The 24,054-nt window shown below is 44.3% G+C and overlaps 1 protein-coding gene across 8 annotated transcripts in view; it reads right to left on the bottom strand.

Annotated features, from left to right (window-relative positions):
- The window catches only part of KIAA0232 (KIAA0232 ortholog), a 104,005-nt gene extending 83,205 nt beyond the window's left edge, over nucleotides 1–20,800 (bottom strand). For 2 of the 8 annotated variants that reach the window (XM_039540127.1, XM_039540132.1), the window contains exon 1: nucleotides 20,231–20,376. The gene's annotated coding sequence lies outside the window, so the exon portion shown is untranslated. Of the gene's footprint in view, nucleotides 1–14,170; nucleotides 14,188–19,731; nucleotides 19,822–20,230; nucleotides 20,381–20,721 lie in introns of those variants that run through there. The other 6 variants (XM_039540133.1, XM_039540130.1, XM_039540135.1 and 3 more) reach the window with 6 other exon arrangements.
- Between the last annotated feature and the right edge of the window lie 3,254 nt (nucleotides 20,801–24,054).

Raw genomic sequence — 24,054 nt, 5'->3', positions numbered from 1 at the left:
ATCAGTTCTCTCACTTTGCTTTTTTGATGCATCCCTTTCCTCATCATTACCTGTCAGTGTCTACTCAGATTCTAAAGTTATTTGGGGCAAAGAATATGGTCTTCATATTAACTACTCCTAACACACTGAAGCCATATAAATAATAAACAGTAATATCAAAACTTCAGCACTAACTTTAATAGCAGTAGCCTGAAAAGTACATGGATTACTTCTGCGTAGCAGGATCAAGCAGAAAGAAGCTGAATTATGAAATCAAAAGCAGACTCAATGACACAAAACAAAAAAGCCCACTCTAATTCAGTGGATTCCTGTTCCCTTCTTTCTTCTCTCACAAGGTCTGCAGTGGGATGGAGAATAGAGAGTTCACACAAACACACTTCAAGTACTTTGGTTCCTGAGAATACTTACCTACAGGGATCAGGCTAAGCAAGCCTAAAAAGGGGAAAGCAACAGTGTCATTTGGAAATTTTCCAACAGAATATTCTTCCCGTCAGACAATGACAATGACAATTCATAGAAAGCAAAACATTTTGCAGAAGTGTTGTCACTTTTGATGAAAATTCATGTAAGAAGAAAAATTGGAAAAACATTTCAACAAGGTTGAAACGTTCCATTTTGTCCTTTTCAGAATGGAATGTTTTGATTTTCCATTCCAAAATAACTTTGTTCCAATTTTTTAATTTTATATTATATAACAAAATGAAAGTCAAAATTGAAACAATGTTTCAATCTCATCAAAATGAAACATTTAAATCAACCTGCAACATTATTTTGGGATTTCTTTTTGCAGGAAATTTCACAGCAGCTTTGAAATTCCAAAATTCTCTGCAAAACAAAAAATCCAGTTCCCGCCCAGCAGTTACAGTTTGATATGTAAGGCAATAAGAAGTCACTGACATGACTTAGAGAAGGGCAACACTGGCAAATGTGCAAAAAAGATCATTTTAGAAGTGACAGAGGGAGAAGGGTTGGTATCACAAGCTTCATCTTCACTAGGAAAAAGACATTTTATCACAGTTAACATGTTAATGTGTATTCTAATGTAGACAAGTTGAATTTTTAATACATGTTAAAAACTACAAATTTGTCTTGACTACACTAGGATTAACATGCATTAGCTACTGCATTAAAAAATATATATATATATATACCTCCCCCCTCCCTTTTGTGGCCATGGCTTAAGACACCCAAAAAGGGAGAAACTGCAGTATGGTCTGAAGTGATCAAATTAACCATCTCTAATAACAGTTGGCATATTACTCATGATTAAGGCTACGTTTTAGTCTCAGGTATTGTTAGTAAAAAGTCATGGGCAGTAAACAAAAATTCACAGCCTGTGACCTGTCCATGATTTGTAGTATATACCTGACTAAATCTTGGGGAAGGGGAGGCCCAGGAGGTGCCGCAGGTAGAGGGGGGGGGGGTTGGCAGGCTCCCTACCTGGCTCCTTGCAGTTCCCCAGAAGCTGTGACATGTCCCTCCCTCAGCTCTTATCTCTGCGCACTGCCCCCACCCCAAGTGCCGGTTCCACAGCTCCCACTGGCTGGAGCTAGGAGCTGAGGAAGGGACATGTCACCACTTCCCGGGAGCCCCCAAAAGTAAGCACCACCTATAGCCCTCACCCCCTGCCATGCCTCAACTCCCAGCCCTGAGCCCCCTCCCACATGCACCCAAACTCCTGCTGCTGTTGCTGGGGGGTGGCCTGAGTTTGCCACAGCAGCAGCCGGTGCGGTTCGTCCAGGGGCTGGCCAAACGGCTCAGGCAGCCCCTGGGCCAGCTGCACCAGCCACTGCAGAAGTCACGGTAAATCACAGAATCTGTGATTTCTGTGACAAACTCACTTACTTATGGCTAGTGGAAACAAGATTAAGTTATGCCACCCTTCTCAAACAAAGAATTTCTGTGAAGTTTTTGTAGTGTGGCAATACTTGTTTATTCAATTTTCTGGTTCCCTTTTTCCTTCTTGGTACTTAGCCTTTTCCCCTTTGAAAAAAGTACTATTGTTAAGGGTCGTTCTAAATACCATCCACCAGGGTAGATTTGATTTAAAATGAAACCGATTTTAATCATGATTTAAAATCAGTAGTCAGGAAAACTAATCATGGATTTCTACATAAAAGTGCATTCTTGTTGGTTGTTAGAACCTTAATAAATATTCTTCACAACTCAGAGATAGATGTAGGTTTCATTTTTAGAAGGTACACACTATACATTTTTAAAGTGATTTTGAAAACGTTTTTCAAATTAGTTTTACAGCTATATCAGAAAATGAATGATTGTTTGGTTATTTCATTTACCAAAGGTAATTGAAGCAGATATTTATGAAGTCACTGGAAAGTGATCTCCAGTTCAACAGGTTAATCATTAATATTTGGAGGATTTTCTTGCCATGCTGTATTAGGAGGAGAACATCACCAGGCCTTGCATTTCTTTTGCACGCATCCCTGTCTTACCCACCAGCAGAGGAACTTCATTAAAATATTCCCAAACTGGGTCTCTTTTACGGCCTGCTGCCATTATTGGTTTTCCCTTCTAGTGAGAGAATGGTATGGTAGATCTCAAATCAATGAAGGCTACACTCAGAAAGACCTCAAGACTTCTGGAATATACTGTTCAAACAGTTTCACTTTTGTTTCTACTGCCTGTCCCCTCCCTTCTCACATTTATCTCCAGACTTCTCCTTGTCCAGATCTATTCCGCTCCCAACAATCTTCTATTAATTGAACTTTCTGAAACTTTGCACTTTTAGAGAGAGGTAAGGGACTGACTGTGTACACAAATTTGCAGCGGGACAACAGGGTCGAGATCTCTTATTTCTCACCTTTATATATTTACTTATTTAAAAACATTTTTTCTGTTAACAAGCATATTATCTCAAGACACAAATCCACAGTTTGAGAACTGCAAAACTAAGCAGCTCTGATGATATCTTCTAGACTGAGCACTGAGTCCCATTGGGTAGATAGAAAGATTAACCTAAATAATTTATACAGAAGCCCCTGGAACCCCATAAAATTGGGTCCCTAATCCACAAACTATTGAAACTCATTTACAAAACTTTTCTTGTTCTATGAATACACCTCTGACCCAATATAACACGAATTCGGATATAAACGCGGTAAAGCAGCGCTCCGGGGGGGCAGGGCTGCACACTCCGGAGGATCAAAGCAAGTTCGATGTAACGCGGTTTAACCTATAACACGGTAAGATTTTTTGGCTCCTGAGGACAGCGTTATATCGGGATAGAGGGGTATATTGTCTCATACTATAGAATTAAAATTTATAATCCCTATTCATGATGAGGTATCTTTGAGCTACAATGTATCTTAATTAAAACTCTCTTTTCCTCAAAAAGCATTTTATCAAAAAAACCGATTTTTTTTAAAATTGATTTTATCCACCCTGCCATCCACAAGTATAATATACAATAAATTTACAAAATTCCATATAAAAGATGTATAGAGAACTTTAAGATTACATAGTTAAGCAATATCAGAAAACATAAAACTAAGGGTGCACACACAAACTTCACTCTGTCCCTTGTGTGCATGCATTACAAGAGACTTTAATTATGTGACCATACACTATTTCTCAAATAGTACATTAATATATCATCACATTTTCTCTTTGACCCAGGATACATAGGTACAATTTCTACTGTTTGTTACTCTGTATATGCTTGACAAACTGAGCCCACTGCATTTTCATTAGCAATTGGAGGGAGACATCTTTAGGGCACATTAAAGTTTCCCTAGTAGAAGAGAGAAAGGATGATCCAGTAGCACTAGCCTGGGAGTTGAGAAACCCACATTAAATCCCCTGCTCCATCACTGACATTCCTCTGTGGCTTTGGGCAAAGTCTCTCTGCATTTGTTTACCAGCTATAAAATGGGAACAACTGTAATTCCCTGCTTTAGTAGTGTTGTGGGGATCAATACATTAAAGATTGTGAGGTATTCAAATACTATGGTAATTGGGACCATGGAAGTACCTAAAATAGACAAAGGCGGCCATCCTGCTTTGTGGTAGACTGGCAATTATAGCTATGGGTATATCAAACAGTTATCTAGATACTAGCATGGGTAGATTTCAGGGTACGTCTACACTACGGGACTATTTCGATTTTTGCATAAACGTTTTTTAAAAAATTTTTTTATAAAAATCGTGCGTGTGGCCACACACTACACATTAAATCGGTGGTGTCGTCCATGGTCGTCGTGGGCGGTCGATTTTTCTCTGGCGTGCCACTGTGGGTAGCTATTCCCTAGCTATCCCATTTCCCGCAGCCTCCCCCCCTTTGAAACTTCCGGTTGAGATCCCAGGTGCCTGATGGGCAAAAATTGTGGGGTGTGGTGGTATGTCGTCAGTCACGTCACTCCCTTGGTCTGGAAAGCGGCGGCAGCATTTAGCATTTTTCGACTTTTTCCCTGGATTGCCTGGCATGATGCATAGCATGGCAATCATGGATTGTTTTTTGTTTTGTTGTCTCTCTCACCTAGATGTGTACTCACAGAGCGATTCAGCAGCGCAGCAGCGAAGCATGCTTTTTGCATTTTTTTGACAGCAGAGATGTTTACTAGCCATATGCACCATCAAACCCCTCCCATCCCTTGGAACTGAGGATGATCATGGCTATGAGTCCTTTTGTACCATTTGCTGCTAATGCTGGCCCAATCAGCCAGGGCGCAAAAAGGCCAGTTACCAGCCATATTGAACCTTCCATATTGAGCCTTCCATCTGTTGCTGCTGCCCCCTGCCCCCATGCCCATCCAGGCCGGCGCAAAAAATGAATCCAAGCCTGACCCCTGTTTTTCCCTAATAAAAATAGAATCAAAGCTGCCTATACAGGCCTAGTGTGCTAGAGAACCACCGTATGAACCAACCAGAGAGAAGAACCCAGAGAGCAGAGCTGCTCTGTCAGAGAGAGCCTGCAGAAATTTATCATGCTATTCAGAACAACCCTCCTCCCCACCCGTTCTTTCCCCTTTCTTTCTTCTTCTTTTTGTTTCTTGGCTTGTGTTGTCCCCCCCCCCACTTGTGTGATAAAATAATAAAGAATAAGAATAATACAACTGAGAGAAGGCAGTGAAGGCAGGAGACAGATAGGCAGCCTCAGAGTGATAGTCCAGACAGACAGCCCTGCAGCAGAGAGTGTAGAGGAGGGCAGCTGCCTTTCTTTCCAGGGGCAACTGGGGGCTGATGGATCTCAGCCCACACATGAAGGGTGGGGATGATTGATGCTCAGCCCCTGTTGCATCCATGAGGAAAAGGTTAATTGCCATCATCCATCCACCAAAAACCAGAAAAGTCCAGCCCTTTGTGACGACAGCTGAAGATGTCCCATTGTCCCAGCCTTTGAAGCTGATTCCATCGATGGATATGATCAGATGCTGATTCCATCAGCTGATTGCTGATGATGCCCATGATCCATCATCCATGGCGTTGGTCAGCTGCAGGATGTGACAAGGATGCTGCACTATCTGTGTGCATTATGCAGCATTCAGTAGTGCAGAGGACATGATTAAAGAAAGAGTCAAGGAGTAAGAGAGGGGGGTGGGTGGGGTGGTGTGGTGAGGATTGGGCTGGTTGCCTGACCCTGCACGGTGTTTGACCTTTGACGCATTTGGAGTGTGTGCCTAAGCAGCAATAATTTTCGGAGGCTGCAAGAACTGTGGGATTGGGCTGCATCCAGTCCATGATAACAGCAGTATCTTTCTGGGCTTTTCGCTTTCCTGCAGTCTTTGCTTCCGTCTGCCCTGCTATGTCTGCTGTCTGGTCTGTTTCCTGTCTGCAAAAAGGATTCTCTCTTTAATTTACGCTTTTGAATTTCATCTTCTGTAGCATGAGCCTGCGAGGGCATCTTATCACATTTCCGCTGGGCATTTGCATGCTTTCCAGACTCCACGCTGCCCCTTGGACTGCTGGCCCACCGTGCACGCTGCTGCTCCGGGGAAAAGACCACTGCATCCGCGTTCTTTTGCTGTCCAGACCTGACCACCATCCCATGTGGATAGCAGGATCCAGGTCACGTCGATGGTGCAGCACTCACACTGAATCGAACTGATAGAGCGCGATGCGATCACCCTAATCCGATATGTTCCTTACCGATACTGTCGTTGTTCATTAACGCGTTAATACGTTAGGGAGCCACTAAAACCGGGTAAAAAATCGCTATAAGGTGCCTCGCTACAGTGGAAAAGCTATAATCACTTCACTCCTTACTGAAGCACTGTCCTCAATATATGCTCACTACAGAAGTGCTAGGAGTATGTATTTATATTCAAACTATCAACAAGCAAAGCAGACTAGTTAAAAGTGCAAGCTGGGCCAGGGCTCTCCATGTCTTTAACAGCTCCTTTCTCTACATCTTTTTTTCAATACAAAAAAAAAAAGTCTTTTGTCATGGGGAAACAAAGCAGATACAGAAACTGTATCTAAAACAGCCTTATTACTTGCATTTCACAAGCAGCAAGAGACCTGCAAAAACATCACGCACCCAGAGGGTTAGGTGCTGTAAAGAATGTTAATTTAACTAAAACTTCCTGTTCCAAAGAACTTAGTCCTAGTTTAAGACTTTTAGAGGGGCATGAAAGAGACTGTAAATTTTTTAAGTCTAAGGACTCTCAACTTTGTTTGAAACCCCCCCCCCTCCAATATTTAGGTAATAGGACACAGAATCTAAGATCGAGAATATCCATCTTAATACAGAAATGCAGCTGCAATGGAAAGTTCCAACATAACTATGAGGGAGAACATGCAGAGTCAAAGGCAATCTGCACTGTTAGCCCATCCATAGGGCTGTACATTTTTGACATGTACTAAGTCTTCTACAAAATGCTCTTATTGGTCTGTACTATCATTGTCTGCTTCATCTAGTGAATTCTCACAGGACTCTACTGCTGCCAATGAGCAGAGTAAGGAACTGGAATCCCGTATCATTTGTTTCCTATAGTCCAGAACCATATTCTTTAGGTGGAGGGTTTTGCACTAGTTATTAATTGCAGTGGAATGATGCGTTTATGACTTAAGTTTTATAATTATTTGCACTGCAGTAGCACCTACAGGCTCCAGTCAGATTAGGGCCCCATTTGTGCACATAAACAAAACAGTGCTCAATGCCTCAAAGTATGTCTCTACTAAAGTAAAAAAAAGTATTTTTAACTCTGTTAACTTGGGCTAAAATAGCAGTGAAAATACAGAGAGATTCTGCTTAGCAGCTTGAGTTCAACCTCTGGCTCTAACTTGAGCAGCTAACCCAAGCTAAAAAAAACAAGTCTTCACTGCTATTTTAACCTGAGATAGTTGATTTTCAATTTTCATGAAGGATGCTGATAAATCAAACCATGTTCAGAAAAGAGCCCCGACAAGGATTAAAGCATTAGAAAACATACCTTATAGTGACACTCAAGGAGCTCAATTTGTTTAGTTTAACAAAGATACACTCTTCAACCTAGCAGACAAAAGATATCACAAAATCCAATGGCTGGAAGTTGAAGGTAGACAAATTCAGGCTAGAACTGAGATGTTCATGTTTAAGTGAGTGTAATTAGCCATTGGAACAATTTACTAAAGATTGTGGTAGATTTTCCAGCAAGGGCAACTTTAAAATCAAGACTGAAGTTTTTATGCTCTAGATCAGACTAGATGGTCTAGTAGCTAGGCCCTTCTGGTCTTTGAATCTATAAACTTGGGTTAGCTAACCAGAGCTAAGAACACACTCTCTTTCCCCCTTCCCCCGCTTCAGTGAAGACATACCCAGACAGCTTACAATCTTTGTACAAGACAAGAAACAACAGATAGGAATAGATGCAGAGAGCACAAAGCATCAGCAAAACTATTATGATTTGTGTAAGTAGCAGCAGTCACAGAACATTCACTGCTTTAGCCATTGTCATTTGCTTTGTAGGCACTGTGACAGAGGTGAGTTTGAGAGCGAGATCTGAAGGGGGATAATGTAGTGGCTTCATGGATTTTTGCAAAGAGCTCTTCCCATGCATAAAAGGAGACATGGGAGAAAGTGCAGAGATGATAGGTGGAAAATTTAGTTAATAAGCAATTAGGTCTATACAATTCTAAGGCCTTAGAACCCTGCACAAGCACAATATAAGATCAAAGCATACCTGATGTGGACTGCATTCACAACAGTTACACCTTCTAGTAGCACTGTTTTACTACCCAGCTACTTACTGGACTGACAGGATCAAACACTTGCATCTCTTAATACCTTGCTCTTAGACAGTGATATTCATCAGTAGATCTGATGAAAGTAGACTTTACAAAGCAGGTAGGCATTATTCTCCCCATTTTACAGATGGGGAAAAACAGACACAAACAGGTAACATGACTTGCACAAGGTCTCCCAGCAGGTCAGTAGCTGAGACAGAACACAATCCAGGTGCCCTGGGTCCCAGTCCAATGATCCATCCACTACACAACAAGGCTTGGATTGAGTTGGTACACTGTTACAACACACTGCCATCTCTCTCAAACTGCTAACTTGTTTTCCAAAACCTCAGCTTTAAAAAAAAAAAAGTCTCATTTTTACAACTAGTGAGGATGGGAGGAAGAGAGGTGGAACTTAAGGGCTTGTCTATACTGGCAATTTACAGCGCTGCAACTTTCTTGCTCGGGGGGGGGGGGGGGCTGGAACACCCCCCTGAGTGCAGCAAGTTTCAGTGCTGTAAAGCACCAGTGTTGACAGTGCACCAGCACTGGTAGCTGCGCCCCTCGTGGAGATGGGGTTTTTTAGAGCGCTGGGCGATCTCTCTGCAGGCTAGTGCAATATCTACACTGCCACTTTACAGCACTGAAACTTGCAGCACTCGGGGGTGTTTTGTCACACCCCTGAGCAAAAAAGCTGCAGTGCTGTAAAGTGGCAGTGTAGACAAGGCCTAAGTTATACCACTTAGTGTTACACAGAAATAACTTCCAGTGCAAACACACTTATGCCAGAAGAGTACCGTTTTCTGGTTTATATTATGTCACTTTGAAAGGCCCTGTCACATGTGACCTCTGCTTAAGCACTGCTCCAGCTCAAGATAATTTGGATGCCCAGTGTACAAAAAGCAACAGTTTCCAACAGCCACATCTGAAAGACTGTTACACTGCAAGAATATTCAGACAGTTCACACACTCTTCAGAATCCAATGTAGTTAGTGCATGAATGTGAGCTTTTTACTTTTCTGTGTACCTTAACTTTTAACTAAAGACAGTCAGAGTTTAAGGCCAGAAGGAACCACCAGTTCATCTAGTCTGACCTCCTTATGTCACAAGCCATCAGCACCACTCAGCCCCCATACACTAAACCCAACAACAGTTTGACCAAAGTATTACAGCCCATGGGATACTAAACTATCATGTGCCATAGGGAAAGAATAGGAGGCACTGAGGTGCACCAACACCAGAGCCCCCATCCCCCTACAAAGGCAGGGACTTGATTAAGTGAGATATACCCAGATAATCCCAGTAAGTGACCCCACTCTGTGTTGCAAAGGAAGGTGAGATCTGCCCAATGTCACTGCCAATATGACCTGGGGCAAAAGTCCTTCCTGATATGACAATCAGTTACACCCTGAGCATGTGAGCAATGCCAGCCCAACACCATCAAACTCTGTCTAGAACACTCCCACATCAGCATCAACTTCCTGGATGCCAGGATCAGCTTCAGCAATGCAATCCTACAGATAACTATATACAAGAAACCCACGGATCACCACACTTATCTTCACACTTCCATCGATTGTCTACAACCAACTATTCAGATATCACAGAATAGGCTCTGAGGAGAAAGTTAAAACTGCTTTAATCAAACAAGGACACTCCATCAGAGAAGTAGAACGCACCATAGAATGGGCTGCTCAAAATATCTCAGAAGAACATGCTTCAATGCAGGAAAAAACAACGCAGCGACCACCCACCCTTAATTGTCACCAACCCCGCACAATGGAATCCAGATGGGGTATCATCAAACAATTACAACTCATATTTGATGGGGACTACATTCTGAAAGAAGTCTTTCCCCAAGCCTCCCCCACCCCCCCCAAAAAAAACCATCACCACCAAGATGATCCTCAGAAGCAAGCTCCCCACAGGCCAGGGAACATCAACTCTAAGAGGCACCAGATTCTGCCAGAACAACAGATGCAAAACCTGCAGACATATCTCCAGTAATATGATAATCAACACCCTCCACAAAATACCTTTCAAGATCCGTAGGTCCTACACATGCCTATTAACAAGTGGCCTACCTCATCCAGTGCATCAAATGTCTCAACAATTGTGTGTGTGAAATCAGACAATCACTACACTCTAGAATGAACTCTCAGGATGTTTTTGTCTTTTATCATTTTTTTCTATCACCTGTGGGAGAACACTTTTCACAATGTGGTCACTCCATATCTGACCTTCCGCAAAAGGAAACCATCACACCACCTTCAAAAGACAAACCTAGGAACTTAAATTCATAACTCTGAAAGACACTAAAAATCATGGCCTCAAAAGGGGGTGATACTGGTTATATGCCTCATTACAACAATTTATGACATACACCTCTATCCCAATATAACGCGACCCAATATAACACGACTTCGGATATAACACGGTAAAGCAGCGCTCGGCGGGGGGGGCAGGGCTGCGCGCTCTAGCGGATCAGCATGTCACTGTGTCTGGCTCCAACACGCTGCTGTGAGCGGCGTGTTAAGGGTGCCAGGTCAGGGCCGAGGGGTTAGATAAGGGGCAGAGGGTCTCGGGGGATGGTCAGGGGACAGGGAGCAGGGGGGAGCCACAGGCCGAGGAAGGGAGCTGCAGTGCAGGGGAAATGTCACATGGGCTCCAGCCGGCACCAAGAAGTTGGGGTAGACTGGTCCATGCAGGGAAGTTGCGGATCCAGGGCAGGGAGAGGTGCCCATCCTAGACAGCGCCGTGCAGGTGCCCCTGTCCCTGCGCTGGAGGGCTCGGAACACAGCAGGCCCAGCTGGCAGGCTGCGCCCCACTTGCAGCAGCGCTGCGCAGGCTCTCTGGTTCCATAGCATGCTGCACTACCTGCCCACAGTTGGGGATTCCATGCACCCCAGCGAGCAGCTGGCCACAGCGTCCTCACCAGAGACGGGCAGTGCAGGGCTCTGCAGAGGAGAAAAGATGGCTGAGCGCAGGCACGCACGGCAGGAGCTGCCTGCCGATGGCTCACCCTCCCCCGGCACTGCGTTGGCACGGAGTGGGAATCAGGCGCACACGGGCACCTCGGGCGAGGCTGCTCCCCCTCGCGGGCTCAGCCACTGTGCCGGGCTAGGTGTGCTCCGTGGACAGGGCAGCGGCTGCCGGGCCAGTTCCTCCTGTCCCGCCCCCAAGGGGCTCGCCACCACTGATGTGGTCGAGCAGGTGTGAGCACTTCTGTGTGCCGGCTCCCCGGGTCCTAGCACGCAACCTGGTGTGGCGCGTGGCTCAGCGTGGGAGTCCTGGGGGTGACTAGGGACATGGGGTGAGGGGGGCTGATTGGATAGGTTGAGGGTTCTGAGGGATCAGTCAGGGGGCAGGAAGTAGGTGGGGGTCTGATGGGGGCAGGGCTATTTGCTGACTATTCATAATGGAGATGCTCGAGGCCAAAGCAAGTTCGATATAACGCGGTTTCACCTATAACAAAGTAAGACTGTTTGGTTCCCGAGGACCTCATTATATCGGGGTAGAGGTGTACTAACCGTTCTTTGTCCTATGACTATAGAAGTATTAATTGCTCACTTCATTTTAAGTGGTTTCTTGTAACATCTGTTAAGCCCTTATCCTTAATCTAGCTCACCTTGTTTTTAGCTGACACACTTGGGTTACTTTTTCCAGACCTGAAGAAGAGCTCTGTGAAGCTCAAAAGTTTGTCTCGTCCATCAATCAAAGTAGCTCTAATAAAATATTACCTCACCCACCTTGTCTCTCCCATTGCCAACTGTATTTTAACTGCACATTCTTAGCATTTCATTAACATGCTGATCATTTACATATCGCTTCATCAAATGACGACAACACTGGCAAAAATGGCAGGACTACATCCTTCAAGAAAATTACTTCTGTTCTTAAATAAGGTATGTAAGTCACAGCTACTGAGCCAAGTTACTAAAAATTAGAACTTTGAAGTTTCTCTGGGCATATCTACATTGCAACATAAGCCCAGGGTTAGCAGAACACAAGTTAGCAGACCCTGGGTTTGTTAACCTTAGGCAGGAGGGAGTCAGGGCTCTGGACAGGGGGTGCAGGCTCTGGGGTGGGGCCAGAGATGAGGGGTTTGGAGTGCAGGAAGGCATTCTGGAATTGGGTGGGCTCAGGCCTGGGGCAAGGGCGCAGGGTGCAGACTTACCTCCGGCAGTTCCCAGTCAGCAGTGCAGCCGGGGTGCAGAGGCAGGCTTCCCGCCTGTCCTGGCGCCGCAGACTGCGCTGTGCCCCGGAAGCGGCCAGCAGCAGGTCCGGCTCCTAGGCGGAGGCACGTGCAAGCAGCTTCACACGACTCTCACCTGCAAGAACCGTCCCCCCACCCCAAGCTCCAGCCAATGGGAGTAGAGAGCTGGTGCTCAGTGAGAGGCAGTGCATCGAGCCCCATGGCCCCCCTGCCTAGAAGCCAAACCCACTGCTGGCCACTTCCAGGGCACAGCATGGTGCTGGAAAAGGTAGGCACTAGCCTGCCTTAGCTGGGCAGCACCACCAACGGGACTTTTAATGTCCCGGTCAGCAATGCTGACCAGAGCAAGGCAACCCAGTATCTTACATGCCACGACCCACGCTTTGAAAAAACACTGTTCTAGTGTAAATAGTCTACAAGTTAGGAGGTTAATGGTATCCCATACTGAAAACAGCAGTGAACAATGTGGTTCTAATGCAACAGACTTACTTTGTGATCTTCAGTTGTATCAGGTAAAACGTTAATAAGAAATTCTCTCTTCAAGGTATGGATCCCTAAACGCATCCCAAAATACTAAACTAATAAAGCCACATAACACTTCAAAGATTAGAATTCTTATTTACATACCATACATTTTAACTACTCCATTCCTATAGATTTCAAACTTCTCTATTTCAAGCAACTGATGACAATTTATAATGTCACAAGAGATCACTGGAATTAGGTTCCTCATTTAGTGACAATAACTACTTTTGATCCATTTGCTGATTTCTAGCCAAAAGGCTAGTTGAAGTATCAATAAAGGTGGTTTAGGTGTTTTTAAAACAAAAAAAGTACATACATGACAGCTTAAAACCTTAACCCAGTAAGTCAGTTTCATCACTTTACTGTTAAAGTGATTAGCTAACATATTAAAAAAAAGTTCACATGCAAAGGTATGCTCATAAGTTTCCTGTATGCTTCACTTTACAATTTTAATGTCAAAGCACTGTAGAAATGTAAAGCATTATATAAAGAGCCTCCTCTTCTCCAGTTTCCTGCTACCCAATGATCCATCTCTCACACATCTTCACACCTTCTTCCATGGTTAATAGGCATGGAACACCTTCCCTAATCCAGTATGTAAGGCTATTACCATCTCCTTCAAAACCCCTTGTCAAGAGCAACTTCTTCCATGAAACCTACAAGAAACTGGCCAACTAACAACATGTAATATAATACCTGACTCTTATCCAGTACTTTTCATCAGTAGATCTCAAAGTAAGTCAGTATCAATATCCTCATTTTACAGATGGGGAAATGGAAGTACAGAGGTGATATTGCTTGCCCAAGATAACCCAGCAGACCACTGACAACCAAGGTCTCCCACGTCTCAATTCAGCACTCTACTTAATAGGCAACATTATTTCATGTATAATGTTATAAACTGGAGATATTAAAACATTAAGTATATAAAAAGTGTATGGTTAGATTTTATCTCAGTTCCAATGTGTGTATGTTATTAGTTTTCTTAGATTGTAAGCTCTTTTGTGTATATGCACACCGCCTATAAAGTTGTAGGCATTATTGGAACATAAATATTTATTAAATAAATACTCATTACACAGTTAAGAAAAATGACGGCTTCTCCCTTAATGTTGTGGACTAATATGTAAAAGACAAAAAATCCAAATGATGCTATATCATTTAGGTTGAAATTCACTGTAGCAGTTGTGTACAGGGCCAATTTAATTCTTTAGTTTTAGAACTACAGTTTTAGAACTTAAGCAGTGTATACGGTGAATTACCTACTTTGAAATAAACTGTTCTTCCTTCGAAGACTTCAGCAAAGCAGATACTATAGTGGAGGCAGAGAAGTTGGAATATTAACTGCTGTAGATTAAAATGTAAGAATTCTGGAAGACAGTTCAAGAAGTTTTCAAATGCATAAATTCAGATATTTTTGCCTGAAATTATTTAAGAAATAACTGATAGACTTAAATTGAGTATTTATAGTGAATTCAATGACTCCTCCTCCAACTGGATTTCTAGTTTTAACTATTGTGAAATAAGAGCTGTCTGACTAAAATGCTTAAGCTATCTTAACAAAACCACAACATATAATATGGACCACTACACCATACATTTAACCCCTAAACATCTAGTGCTGATGTGCTGAATCCACTTTTGTGATATCATCTCCTGCAACATAAATTCAAAATAAAATATTAATTATAAATCCTCTTTAGAGTCAGTAACTGTAGGAATAACCTTGCTGTCTGAGGCATTTATCAAACCACTCTACAGTTACTACGTAATTCTTCCCAAGAACAATTTGTAAGTCACTTAAAAAAAATGTGATGAATACAGGAAAATAAGATTGTTCCTCAAATTGTTGTCAATTAAAATATCATTGAACATTAAAAAAATAAATTGAACACAGAAATTAAGTATCCATTTAAATCTTTACAATTTTATGGGTAAAGTCTACTTTCCTCTTGATTTTCTGGGGAATTTCAAGAAGTCTAAGTTTTGTCTATAATAGCTCTACTTGCAAATTATTTATTAGGCCAGACACAATGTTTTATTGACCTAAATGGTGGCTCCAACCACCACTGAACAGTTCTAAAGGAAATATGGTAGAGAGACTACACTAAGCATTTTCTGAAAGCAATTTGCTTTCTGAGATCCATTAGTGGTATGGATAACTAGAGTATTTCCTATTCCTTCTCTTAATGTGCATTTCACTTTACTCTCCATTGTCATTTATTTATCCCTATTACAGTGACATTCATCCATAAGTGTAGTTACCATTTCCCTCAGAGGCAGTTTTAAGGACTTTACTACATTGTTCTGTTAGACCACTACAAAACTTATATTTTCTGTAAGCCTTCATTTAAAAAAAAAAAAAAAATCAGGTACTAAGTAAAAGAGGATAATTTCACTCCCTGTTCTGAATAAACAGCTACTTTACAAATAAGTATCTTTCAAACACTTAGACATTTAATACGTTTTGTTAACAGCCAGATACGATATTTTTAAAAGCTGTTAATCAACCCCTATATCAATTCCTTTTTAACACCCACCATTCTAGACTATAGCCCAATGCTCTCCTTTACTTTTGTTAAATGAAAGGGAGACAAAACTAGTAAAGCTTTGTCTACACTACGCACCTTTTAGCCTCCCAGCTGTGCCGCTACAGCCGTGGCACGTTGCATAGCCACTGTTTGTTGGCAGGAGAGAGCTCTTCTGCCAACAAAGAACTTCCACCCCCAACAAGCAGCGGTAGCTTTGTCGGCAGGAGAGCGCTCTGGCTGATGAAGTGCTGTTCACACTGGCACTTTCACTTTTCGCTGGCAAAAATTTTGTCCTTTCGGGAGGGGAAGGGGAGTCATTAAGTTTCGAGTGTAGACAAAGCCTAAATCCTTGCTAAAGCTCGGGAAAAAAAAAAAAAAAAAAAAAGCTGGCTCCTGTGGTATACAGTAACTCCTCACTTAACGTTGTAGTTATGTTCCTGAAAAATGCGACTTTAAGTGAAACGATGTTAAGAAAATCCAATTTCCCCATAAGAATGAATGTAATGGGGGGGAGGTTAGGTTCCAGGGATTTTTTTTTTTTTTGCCATACTGTACAGTACTATAGTTGGGAGGTGCCCCCACCTTACCCCACACAGGCACAGCCCACTGGCACCGGAGACAATGAGGCAGGCAAGGAGGCTGAAGGTGCTGTAGGCTAGGAGAAGCATTTGAGTGGCAACTTCCCCTACTCTGCAAGCACCAGGGGCTCACCCCTCAGCCCGCCCATGTCCCCCCTTCCCCCAAGTCCCCACCCTTAACCCGCCTCTTCCTCCCCCACTCCTCCCCTTTTACTCCGCATGCCGTGTCCTCTCTCCTCCTCCTCCCCCCCACCTCCTGGAGGCTGAAGGGAGGGGGGAGGAACGAGGACACACATGCAGGCTCCCCCTCCCTCCTGAATACCACAAGCCAGCTGATTGCCATGGTCAGGAGGTGGCGGGGAGGCGCTGATCTGCAGGGTCTGCCAACAAGTGAGAGGAGCTGGGGGGTGGGGTGGGGTGGGGAGCTGAGAAGGGGGCTGTCAGCTGTGGACAAAGCAGGCAGCCAAACAACGTTATAGCAAAGCATTGCACTACTTTAAATGGAGCACGTTCTATAATTGAGCAGGGATGTACGATCGAAACGTTAAGCGAGAGGTTGTTAAGTGGGAAGTTACTGTACTCCTTAAAACTCAATGAAATTCCAAAAAGATCCAAATCTGCAAATTAGATGGTAGGTTGGCTGCTCTCAGTGGCATCATTTTCCTTCCTTTGTCTCACTTCCCACTAAAGCCACAGAGTAAACAACTGCCGGACAATGCTGACCAAATCAGAATTATCTTGTGTGTGTTCCCCTTCATGATGCATCCTTGGAATTTCCTTCTTATGAAGAGGGAAAGGACATTTGTATTTCCTGCTGCTTCTCTGGAGGTGAAGAGACCACCAAGCCAGCAGCTCTCAAAGCAGGGATAGTTCTTTAACATTCCTACTGCATCACCCAAAAATCCCTTCACTGATTCTAGGCACCAACCTGCTGATGAGCAAGATGTGGGGCAACAGGCAGTCAGAAATCCTACCCCACAATTCAAGTCCACAGATTCTCACCATAATGTTTGATCTCATACAATGTGAAGTGTACTATAAATGCATGGTGGTGTTACACAGTTATTTTATTAAAATTGTTCACCTCCATTGTACCTGAAGGATCTCACTTCGTATATTACACATTTATTTATTAGCCTTTCCTGTACAACACTATGTTAGCAGTCTGTTCTATTAACCGAACAAACATGTGGCAGGTGCATAATTGGTCCCATTTAAAATTTCAAGGGACACTATTAGATTACGTCATTTTAAAATACAAGAAACATTTCCTTATTTTATTACAAAGAATTTTTCTCAACTTTGACTAGAAACTAAGTCCATCATCTATTTTCAGATTCTCCTAAGAACATAAGAAAGGCCGTACCAGGTCAGACCAAAGGTCCATCTAGCCCAGTATCTGTCTACCAACAGTGGCCAATGCCAGGTGCCCCTGAGGGAGTGAACCTAACAGGCAATGATCAAGTGATCTCTCTCCTGCCATCCATCTCCATCCTCTGACGAACAGAGGCTAGGGACACCATTCTTACCCATCCTGGCTAATAGCCATTTATGGATTTAGCCACCATGAATTTATCCAGTCCCCTTTTAAACATTGTTATAGTCCTAGCCTTCACAACCTCCTCAGGTAAGGAATTCCACAAGTTGACTGTGCGCTGCGTGAAGAAGAACTTCCTTTTATTTGTTTTAAACCTGCTGCCTATTAATTTCATTTGGTGACCCCTAGTTCTTGTATTATGGGAATAAGTAAATAACTTTTCCTTATCCACTTTCTCAACATCACTCATGATTTTATATACCTCTATCATGTCCCCCCTTAGTCTCCTCTTTTCCAAACTGAAGAGTCCTAGCCTCTTTAATCTTTCCTCATATGGGACCCTCTCTAAACCCCTAATCATTTTAGTTGCTCTTTTCTGAACCTTTTCTAGTGCTAGAATATCTTTTTTGAGGTGAGGAGACCACATCTGTACACAGTATTCGAGATGTGGGCGTACCATGGATTTATATAAGGGCAATAATATATTCTCAGTCTTATTTTCTATCCCCTTTTTAATGATTCCTAACATCCTGTTTGCTTTTTTGACCGCCTCTGCACACTGCGTGGACATCTTCAGAGAACTATCCACGATAACTCCAAGATCTTTTTCCTGACTCGTTGTAGCTAAATTAGCCCCCATCATGTTGTATATATAGTTGGGGTTATTTTTTCCAATGTGCATTACTTTACATTTATCCACATTAAATTTCATTTGCCATTTTGTTGCCCAATCACTTAGTTTTGTGAGATATTTTTGAAGTTCTTCACAATCTGCTTTGGTCTTAACTATCTTGAGTAGTTTAGTATCATCTGCAAACTTTGCCACCTCACTGTTTACCCCTTTCTCCAGATCATTTATGAATAAATTGAATAGGATTGGTCCTAGGACTGACCCTACATTAACACAAAACTTCTATGCTTTGGTGACCAGTGCAGTGAAATATGTATTTTACAAAACTGTCCATGGAATCATGATGGGTTAGGCTTTGACATATCTACAATCTGAAGCCAAGTTTAACCTAGAAATGTCCACCCCAAGCCAGTAATACTACCCCTTTATAAAAGTAATGTATAGAATATGATGCAAGACTGAAGGCAGAAAAAGTTGCATCTACAACACTTTTCTGGTACGAAAGTAATCTTTAATTCTGCTAACTGCAGGCCAAATCCTTTAACATACAATATTAAAACATAGGATATGATAGTTTGCTTGCCCTTACTAAAAGAGCAGAATCAACCCCCTTCAAATGAGTGCCAGATATGAGGGTTTGAAACTAAACTAAAACAAGAGTCAGTAAAGGCAGATTAAATAGATGATTTTAAAACAGTAAAGACGTGGTGAGGAGAAGTGAGGCCGACTTTCCTGGAACGAAGTGTCAGTTTGTGCCACTTCTGCATTCAGCCGTAACCTTCGCCAAACCTTGTACCTCTGCCTCTCCGCCCATGGCCTGTAAGAGGCTGCAGCACTTTAGAGCCCGCCCAGATGGAGGACAGTTCAGTTACCATAGGACATAACGCCCCATCAATCTCCCGCCATCGTAGCTCCTCCTCTTTAAGCAGCAGCAGCAGCCCCCAGCCCCAACCTTCTCTATCCGCCTTTTCCTTCAATAGGCCCCTAAAGGACAATGCTGTTGGAAGACAGACAGACTTGAGTGTCCGACCAAGTCTGCCCTTAGCGTAAGCCTTATCTATTGCACATTAGATACTGATATTTTATCGCGTCCTCATTACAAGCGTTGAGACCGATCACACAGCTTCTCCCGATAGGGCAGCACCAGCCGCCGCCTATGCCTTGTACAGTAACTCGCAGGAGGAAAGGTCACGGAGTGAAACCCCATCTATTCACCATCTGGGCCTGGTGGCCGCTGGGGCCAGGCCAGCCCTGTCACCGCCGCCTCACATACAAGCCGGGCAGGGCCTGCTTGTCTTAATCGGAAGCTTGGGGCGTTGAGTCCTCCCGAGGCAAATCCCCAGGTTTCTACCCGCTGCGCCCGGATGACAGCGGGACCGCGGCGCGGGCCAGGGAAGCGCCCGGATGGCCGCTGCCCCCTGCCAGAGCGCGGGCCTGAGGACATCAGAGCGCGGGGAGGCAACGCTTGAGGCCCCTGCACAAAGCTCCTGACCCCGGGCCGGGCCAGGCCCTCCTCTCCTCCCCAGAGCCCCGTGCGCAGTCCCGCTTACCTGGCACGGTGACCCCGGAGACGCCGAGGAGGAATCACCTCCCAGGCAGAGTCCGCGCTCGGGCCAGGGAACCCCGGACGGGCCCCCAGCCCCGCCCCCGAGCCCTCCCTCCTAACCGGCCTCTCGCCAGCCCCTCTCGCCGGCCCCTCGCGCTCCCTCCCGCCCCGCCCCTCGCGCCCTGGGCCTCCCCGTCCCGCTCCTCCAGGCAGGCGCCTGGCAGCGTGGAGCCGGGAGCTCTGTCCCGGGGACCCCCGCCCCAGCCGCTGAAGGGCACGAACCTGCCTGGCATCCGCACGGCTCCCATCCGCGCGCGCCAAGAGCAGCCAGAACCAGCTCAGGCCTCGCTAGCCCCGGCTCTTTCCCGCTGCCCACCCGGACCATCTCGGGACACCGGACCCGCCAGCCCGCCCGCCCGCAGAGCGGGGCCCTACGTTCCCCTGAGGCCGGCCCGCCCGCCCTGCGTCTGCCCCTCCACCCAGGCCCGTTGGCGGCTAGTTACCTGCCGTGGCGGTGGAGGCGCACAGCGGGGCCCGGGGGCCTCTAGCAGCCGGAGGAGGCGGCGGACTCCGTCCCGCTGCTGCCGTCCCCGAGTGAGGCGGGCGGGACGGAGCCGGGACCTGCCCTGGGAGGCGTTACGTAAACCGGCGGCGGCTCCCAGCACCACGGGGAGGGAGGAGGGCCGGCAGCTCCGTCACCCGGCAACAGGACTCAGCGCCCCGGCGGACCGAGCCGGCGGCTCCGCCCCGTATCCTTCCGCCCAGAGGGCGCCTCAGCAGACCGCCGCGCCGTGTTGCGCAATACAGCCCAGGGCAAAATGGCGCGGGCGGTCTGGAGAGGCGGCATGCAGACAGGTGTTCTCCAATCCCTCCCCTCCGGGTGTCTGTCTCACCGCAGCGGCGGAGCCGATAGTGGCTTTGTCTGGCTGCGGTGTTTTGGGGCCCCACCATCACCGCACTTGTTAGTATAAGGTGTAGTTATAGTGAGCCTTACGTTGGGTGTTAACTCTGAAGCCTAGCCACAGCGATCACCCTCTCTATTTCTTTGCTGGTCAAAGCCCCTGAGAAGAGAGTTGCTCCTTCAGTGAAGTTATACGCAGCCACACTGACTGATTTCTGGCTTTAAGCCTCTGGGATTGGAAGAGTACCTCTTTTCTAGTCCCCAATTAAATAATTAGTAAAGAGGAAGGGGTGATGTCTATGTAACAACATTTCCCCTTCTATCTGCATTATTGTTAATACAACTCTGTAACCATGTATGATGTGCAGATGTTGTGCAGACCAATGAGTCCCCTTCAGTGTGTACAATATTTTACTTTGCACCATAGGATTTTTAAATACCTGGGAAGATTGGATTGTCAGAGACAGCTGGGCACAAATCCTTCTTCCACATGCTGAATATAGCCACAAGTAAGTCAGCAGGGATTTCTTTGGTGTGCCAGATTTTGAGGAGCGGCAAGTAAAGCTTGTTAGTCAGTGTTTTCTCACCCACTTTCAGTACTTCAGCTGGTATGCTATCAAGACCTGGTGCTTTATTGTTCTTCATTTGTTTAATTGCTTTGCAGACTTCTCAGGTGTTGGTGGGTTGGCATTGATAGTTTCCACAGTGTGATTGCTACTTGCTTTTCCATTGTGAGCGCGGCTCTCGTTTTGGTGTCCCTAGCTGGAGGGCTGGGGTGAGCTCAGCACATAGATCCAGGAATGTGGCCTTGTGCATACAAAACTTCTATAGCCACTGCTTCTCAACCCAAATGTGCATTACGATGAGACCCCACCAGTCAGTGACTGTTTCTCAGGCCCAAAAGAAGCACTCCACTGTCTGCAGCTGCTCTGTGAATGCCTCTCACAACCCTGAATTGGTTCTCAGTGTGTCCCACAGCAATCTGTCCTCCAAGGAACTGTCACGTTCCCCACTCATTCCGTTTTTCTTGTCGCTCTGTAAATACTCCAGGATCATGTGCCCTCTGCTTGAATGCTCATGGTGACAATAGTGTAGAGATGCCATGCTTTTGTCAGAGAAGATGGACAGTGAGGAAGGCAGCACAAGTTTGTGGAATTTTGAAAAAAGGCATGAAAATTATGGGATATAGATATCATTATGGAATAGAGACAGCTGCAAGCTGGGAAATTGACCCCGTGCTCCCAGTCACCCATGTTTGACTTGCATTGGACTCCATCATGCATTGCCAAAACTTCCCAAAAAGTCAGTTCACTGAACAGTGGCGAGTTGCACAGTGGGATGCCTGCCCATGGTGCACTGCACTCTGTCTCGATATAAACACTCCTAGTGACTACGTGCATCACCAACATAAGGAGCAAAGTGTGCATACTCACAAGCAATGTACTAACTGGTGGCTGCATGCTGGTATAACTTGAGTCGATGTTAAGTTTGTATTGTAGACATGGCCATATATGGGCAGTTTAGCTATGGCAACTTCTGTTTAAATACCTTATGCAGATAAGTCACCATCTCAAGGTGTGATCTAATTAGTTTAGGAATACTATGTGTTCATTGTCTCTTATAGCAGGTTACATTAGGAACCACCCTAATTTAATTTATGAAAGCAATGGTTGCTAAGGCATGGCACTTGGTTACTAATGATCATACTGGTTTGTACATAGGGAAAATATGCAGGACAGGTACAGGAATGCAGATTAGGAAATTGGGTAGTGTCATGAATTAGGAAACATGCCTGATTCTCCCAGTATGTCCATTGTCCAAATAAGTAAAACTCAAGAATGGTGTCCTTACAAGGCACTATGGAGAGCCTGGAATTTTTGTCTAACAGCTAAACCGTCTTTACACTACAGAGACCATACCAGCATAGCTCCGTAGTGTAGCTACAGCCTACCCCGACAGAAGGGGTTTTTCTATTGGTGTAGGACCAACCTCCCTGAATGAAGTTAGCTATGTCAACGGATGCCCTCATCTATCAACATATCTGCATCTACACTAGGGTTATGTTGGCAGAGCTATGTCGGTCAGGGGTGTGGTTTTTTCACTTTGAGTGATATAGCTATAACAATATAACTTTGCAGTACAGACCAGGCCTACGAGTCCTGATATATTCTGTTCATGGTTCTGTCAAAATCTGTATTTAACTTAGTTTACCAATGTGTATAATGGGGATAATTATCTAGTGTAAGAATAAATAAATATTTTGAAAGGCCTTTGAGATTCTTAGGCAAGAGTATTATATAAGTACACAAAGTATGTTAAAGAAAGTTGGAGTACATGCAGCTAAATAAAGTTGATTTTGCTGTTCCACAAACCCCTGTCTGGAAAGAAAATCGCCTTCAAAAGAATCCTTTGACTAAAAATAACATTTTTCCTTTTTCAGTTGACCACTTATTAGCTCAGTGGTTTGAGCATTGGTCTGCTAAACGCAGGGTTGTGAGTTCAATCCTTGAGGGGGCCACTTAGGAATCTGAGGCAAAATCAGTACTTGGTCCTGCTAGTGAAGGCAGCAGGCTAGACTCAATGACCTTGAAAGGTCCCTTCCAGCTCTAGAAGATAGGATATCTCTATTAATTTAATTCAGAACCTGTAAAACTATATTTCAATTGACTAATGCCACCTTAATAAAAAACTTCTACACAACCGAATTAATAAAAGACAGAACTACATTTTATCTGTTGGTGTTAAATGTAAAAGAAAAACTATGCTATGCTATGCCTGTGTTCCAAAGAAACAGAAGACACCAAAACACTAATGAAGCCATTTATTTAAATATGAAATTTTAATTAAAAAGCCCCCCAGAATTAGAAACTCAATTGTTTTTCACAAATAGGCATACATACAGGTAAAAGGACAGTAAATACGTAGGATGCTGAAATTAGAGTTCTCTTTATTCCGACAATACAAATTATTTTCTCTTGCACTTATCAAGTCTCAAATGTTCTGTTCTTACAGATCTGTTCTGTTCTTACAATGTAGTTTGTCATCTAAATTGATCAATGGTGTTCCCTTTATACAAAAAAATTATGCATCAGACATCACCTTGGGGAAACTGTACTCATCCTGAAATGGTGATTCTTTTTAGTGCTGTAGTCTTTTTAGGCCTTGTTGACATTGGAAAGTTATGCCAGTATAAACAAAAGTATGAATTAAAAGTGGTATAGTTATTCCAGTATAACCCCCTGCCTGCATATTCTTATTCTGGTATAAGAATGGCTTGTTTCAGTTTAGACCCAAATTTTTCAAATACGCTACTTATTTTGGGTGCCTACCTTAGGGCTGATTTTCTGAAGTGCTGAGCTGGTCCAACACCTGTTGACTTAAACTGGAAAAATTAAACCTAAGTTTCTAAGGTTAGATACCAAAAAA

The sequence above is a fragment of the Mauremys reevesii genome, linkage group 5 (assembly GCF_016161935.1).
Source record: "Mauremys reevesii isolate NIE-2019 linkage group 5, ASM1616193v1, whole genome shotgun sequence".
Lineage (NCBI taxonomy): Eukaryota > Metazoa > Chordata > Testudines > Geoemydidae > Mauremys > Mauremys reevesii.
The sequence above is the reverse complement of the archived record's forward strand: the minus strand, read 5'-3'. Positions and strand labels throughout refer to the sequence as shown.